This window comes from Acipenser ruthenus, chromosome 7 (genome assembly GCF_902713425.1).
Source record: "Acipenser ruthenus chromosome 7, fAciRut3.2 maternal haplotype, whole genome shotgun sequence".
Classification (NCBI taxonomy): domain Eukaryota; kingdom Metazoa; phylum Chordata; class Actinopteri; order Acipenseriformes; family Acipenseridae; genus Acipenser; species Acipenser ruthenus.
Window position 1 is genome coordinate 5,989,961 of NC_081195.1, and position 5,968 is coordinate 5,995,928.

At 35.5% G+C, this 5,968-nt stretch overlaps 1 protein-coding gene across 3 annotated transcripts in view; it reads right to left on the reverse strand.

Moving 5' to 3' along the window:
• The window catches only part of LOC117415126 (dedicator of cytokinesis protein 1), a 212,040-nt gene that overhangs the window by 91,038 nt on the left and 115,034 nt on the right, over positions 1–5,968 (reverse strand). The window lies entirely within an intron of this gene.

The window sequence follows — 5,968 nt, forward strand, 5'->3', positions numbered from 1 at the left end:
CTCCATGTTTCACTGTAGGTATGGTGTTCTTTCCTTTGAAAGCTTCATTTTTTCGTCTGTGAACATAGAGCTGATGTGACTTGCCAAAAAGCTCCAGTTTTGACTCATCTGTCCAAAGGACATTCTCCCAGAAGGATTGTGGCTTGTCAATATGCATTTTAGCAAATTCCAGTCTGGCTTTTTTATGTTTTTCTGTCAAAAGTGGAGTCCTCCTGGGTCTTCTTCCATGGAGCCCACTTTCGCTCAAAAAGCGACGGATGGTGCAATCAGAAACTGACGTACCTTCACCTTGGAGTTCAGCTTGTATCTCTTTGGCAGTTATCCTTGGTTCTTTATCTACCATTCGCGCTATCCTTCTGTTCACTCTGGGGTCGATTTTCCTCTTGCGGCCGCGCCCAGGGAGGTTGGCTACAGTTCCATGGACCTTAAACTTCTTAATAATATTTGCAACTGTTGTCACAGGAACATCAAGCTGCTTGGAGATGGTCTTGTAGCCTTTACCGTTACCATGCTTGTCTATTATTTTCTTTCTGATCTCCTCAGACAACTCTCTCCTTTGCTTTCTCTGGTCCATGTTCAGTGTGGTGCACACAATGATACCAAACAGCACAGTGACTACTTTTCTCCATTTAAATAGGCTGAATGACTGATTACAAGATTGGAGACATGTGTGATACTAATTAAATAAACTAATTAGTTTGAAATATCACTATAATCCAATTATTTATTATCTTTTCTAAGGGGTACCAACAAATGTGTCCAGGCCATTTTAGAATATCTTTGTAGAATAAGCAATAATTCATCTCTTTTCGCAGCTTCTTTGCTTTATTCTAGGACATACCAAAGGCATGCAAGTGTACATGATAAAATAGCTTTTAATTTCATCACTTTTCAGGAGGAATGAAGCATTATTTCAATGAGCTGTAAGGGTACCAACAATTTTGAGCACGTCTGTATATATATATATATATATATATATATATATATATATATATATATATATATATATATATATATATATATATATATATACACACACACACACACAAACTATTTATACGTCCCCCAAGCTGTTCGGATGACCAAGCTTCTACTGTACTTCCAAACCCATGACTGTTATCTTTCATGTGAAGCATGAAAGCATTTAAAAGATCTCATCTTGATTGTAGCAACAGTGTGCATTTGAGAAGAATTTCAACCATGATATAATCCACCACTTGAAAAGCAATGCATTTCCAAGTACCACTGTATTCACACAGCATGCACAATCTCTGACCATTTGAGGCTTTGTTCAAAATTAATGAAATGCTAGAGTTAACTACTCAAGAAAATACCAACTTGTATTTCATTAGATGCATGATAAAGTTAAATGTTTTAGTGTTTTTACACAAGCAATAGTCAGACAAGTATAACACAGGGTGAAAAATCCTACCCATACACTAGTTCAAACATTACACCTTGAATGCCACAACCAAGTGAATAAGTCAATAAATGAAAACAAATCACTGGGAGACTTTTTTTTTTCCCTTGACTAATTAATTAATGAAACCCCCACAGTTTGGATAAGACTGAGATAACGTTTTGATTACTGACTTTTCTCTCTTCCTCTTTACATATACAGGCTATTTGCATTCCTCTTAACTGCATTTTATTTATTCTTGATAAAAATGCTGATTAAGTGTATAATGATTACTTAATATTTCTAAAGATCACTCATGACTAATATGTGCTCTAATTTGCAGTGTATAACTTTTCACACTGCCAAAGGCATCAGATTCTTTGATAATACACAGCAACCTTCTTATTCCCCTAAATGATATTACTGTAAAACTCTCAAGACATGCTTAAGTGTATTCTTCATTTGTGAGTTTAGTTCATCATAACAGCACAAAAGCCACGCTGGGCAAATATGAAGATTTGCCAGGAGGAATTAAAATCACATGTTGTATTCCAAACCTGAGCAGTGACCTATTTAATGTCATTGGAGATGCAGCAATATGAAAAGAATTTCTTTTAGCAGACTGGCTAATGATGGTGCAACTCCCCATTGACTATGCTGATGAATGGTTGCCAACACGATACAGCAAAGTGCATCAGCTGAAGCAGAGAGAAGGTCTCTCCACAATTAAATAAAAACAAACATCTCACGCCAAACCAGTAGCATATACCGAATATAAAAAAAATATATATAAAAAAAAAAAAAAAACCTGCCACTTTGTATTACCCATAGATAAAGCGTAAGGGGTGTCCATTTACAGGGAGCTGAATATTGGTATGAAATATAAATCCTTATTCGAACCACCTTTGAAAGTCACTGTAACAAGAAAATGGTTGAAAAGCACAGAAGCACATCAGTAAACTCTAATACATTGCTTCTACAGGAGCCAGTCAATACGTGGGAGGTGGGAGATTGTGCTCATACAGCATGGGAGTCATTGAGATGTCTTGAGTGAACTATTGTTTCACAAGCCAATCCAAATCACATAATTTATTAATACATTTTCCATTTCTGCAGAACTGACATTTTCCATCTGGAATCACGCTTTATTTAAAAAAATTACTGAATTGTTCCAGATTTTCCTAAGACTTTTATTCATGCTTGGCAAAGCAGGTCTTTTTGCTTACGTTTCCAAAATCCTGTGCACTGTAGAACCCGCCGGCCTGTATATTTAATCCAACAGCAACGACGGTGAACAAAATGCCTCTAGTGCTGCTGTTGAAAGGATTAAAGTTGAGATTATTCAGAATAAAATTAAAACAAAGAACAACAAACATGCCACAAGAATGAACGACATCATAAATGTGCAGGGATGACACATTCTTCTCCTTGATCTTAACATTCTTATTCATTGTACAGCACAGTAAAATAATAATAATAATAAAGCTCAGAAAACATTCTGGAGGCAAGGATGATGCTATGCTCCAAGGTCTTCTACCCCAACCAATTACAGTTTACAATGTAGTAAGTCGTTATTGATTCCCCCCAGCAATGTCCGATTGTATTTTAAACTTTTAAACTGCACTTCTATTCAAACTCTTGAAACAATCCACACAGACTCATGCAGGGGCTTATCATGCATAATTAAAGCCTTCAATGTTAACATCGCTGGTATACTCATATATATATATATATATATATATATATATATATATATATATATATATATATATATATATATATATATATATAAATAATTTACATACACTGCCAGGCTAAATTAGGAAGGAAGGAGTGAACAAGTTTAAAAGAATCATCTTGCCTAATGATGATACAGCAAAGCTTAACTGAAGATTGACTGTGCATTTCAGTGGCCTCTGGGAACAATATGCACGTCAAAGGAATTGCATGAGCGCAATAACTGCCTTCAATTTACTTTGTTCGTGTAATTCTTTCTGCTAAACTTTTCCACCTATTTGAAAGTTTTGAGCTTGAAACCCTTTATGGAATTATTGCACTTGATCAAAATGGAAGTGTTCTGAGAAGCTACAGGGTCTTCTGGTTTTCTTTTCTGGCTCTGGATGAACCTTCCTAAAACTACCATTGGGGACTGTACAGAAACAGGGTTGTTAATGTCTGAACATGATTGTGGAACTCCTTAAGAGAGCAAAGTAAAACAGAATTATACTGAACATTAAAGCAAAAGATTTGCAGAAAATATAAAAGTAGGTAGGCAGCTAATTTATTCTTTAAAACTCGTTTTAGATATCTCAGCAAATATCTGAATACTATTATTTTTTTCAGATATTATAAATCCATTAATCAAATTCTTCAAAGAATATATATTCATAATTTAATATATTCATATTCATAATTTAAAAGAAGATTCATTTTCGAACATCAATTTCAGAAGTACCAAAACAAGACCAATATCAGAAACTGTATATTTCTTTTAATGAAAATTCCAAATACATTTTGCAGGTGATTTCTCATCAGGTAGCCTTAACTTCTTACAAATGATGATGTTTACAGGAAAAGGTTAAATCCTTGTTATCAGTTAAAACCAGACAGGCAGGATGATAAATTACCTCTGATCTATCCACTTTCTTGCGGACAACCTCCGCACCATGCAGATGTTCTACTGTTTTTAAGACACCTGTTCAGATCTGCAATGAACATTAGACTAGCCTGGGGATTTGCTGCATGTTTCCACCCTAGTGACAAATTCATGCAGTTAAGTGAATTAAATAAATAACACCTGAGATGCCGATGGGAGCCAGCGCCAACCCACACTCCTGAAAGGTTAATGAGGTTAGATGATACCACTCCATTTCTGATGTCAACACCATCACTGCACCACTTGCATTGCTGTTCAGCAGAAAACAGGCAAAATGTATTCATTGTTTGACTTTGATCCTGATTTGTAGAACATTTTTTCTTGCCAAGATCAGTTTCCTGAGCTATTTTTAATATGCTATTTATGAGTCTACGGAAAGCAATACAATGTGAAATGTATTCCTATCGTGCCTTGCTTGGCAAGCATCTAAAGGCGCTTTAAAATGAGTCTTCATAAACGAGAGCTGGATACGAATTGAAAAAATGTCAGTTTTATATAAAAATAAAATTATATATAAAATTATATACAAGTTTCTGCAGAAACAGTTTGTAATTTAACTCTAAAAGTCAAAACACAGCTGTGGGGGCTGTCTGTATTTTTTAAGGCTTAAAAAAACAAAACAAAAAAATAAAACAACTATAAATTCTTACTAAATAAATGGTTTGGCAACTAATTACATTAATGCATCAAAACACATGCTTGGCCATTTGATCCAAACAACGCATCCCACTGATAATGCAACACCATATGAATCTTATTTACAGTGCTGCACACATACATGTACGATTAATTTAAAAGGCTTCCCGAGAGTAATGGAGACACAGCATATATATATATATATATATATATATATATATATATATATATATATATATATATATATATATATATATATAAAGATAATACATTCTGTCCTCCCTTTCTGAACCACTGAGAATACAACAGTATGCAAATGTACTAAATCCAAACACAGTCCTGACACCCACTTTAAAATGTCTGGACCTGTAACCAAAACAAACATTACAATAACCGACCAACAGCAAAAAAAAAAAGTTATTTTTCATCAATCAAAAAAGAGTGTTTCAAGGTTTTCAAGAGGTGTTCACATAATGCTCCTGAGATCGGTTATAGTCAGGCTCTTTATTGCCATATTATTTATTATATATATAGACACAGACACAGACACACACACACACAGTACATCTATTACTATATACTATCATTGCTTGCCCTGTAAGGCACTTTTCAATGAAATCCAAAAACGGTTGTGCAGCTCAGTAAAGGAAAACAATTAAAAGCAACACTGCAGCTTTCATCATATTAACAATAGTGTGCAATAGACCTTGACAGACTGACAAGAGTGAAGAGAAAATAAAAACAAAATTAAGAAATGCTGAAAAATGCAGCGAGTGAACAGTTCCAGTTTGCTATAGTCCATCCAATCTGACAGGGACCATATGATATTCCGTTCCTGTGAGGTCCTGTGCGTCAGATTCAACAAGTTCCTCGTCAGAATCCATCTGCATCGGGGGGGGGGGGGGGGGGGGGGGAAGGTACACGGGGCTGCAACATCCCTTGTGGGAAGCCAGCCAGTCCGGGCGGCCAGCAACCTATGATTACATTCTCTCTCTCTCTCTTGAATTAAAACTAATACAAAACAAGGATATATATATATATATATATTTTTTTTTTTACCCCAGTTTCCCTTTGAAGTGCTCTAGAATTCCGGATTTATATACTAACTTGTTGTCAATGAAGTCACTGAGGACATCAGTTCAGCTGATGAAATAAGGAGGTCTTTAGTGTTGATGCATGAGCTCGCCAGCTGTAGCTGATACAAGCAGTGGACTTTCCCCAGCAGCTCTCTCTCTTTCTCTCTCCCACACACCCACACACACACACACACACACACA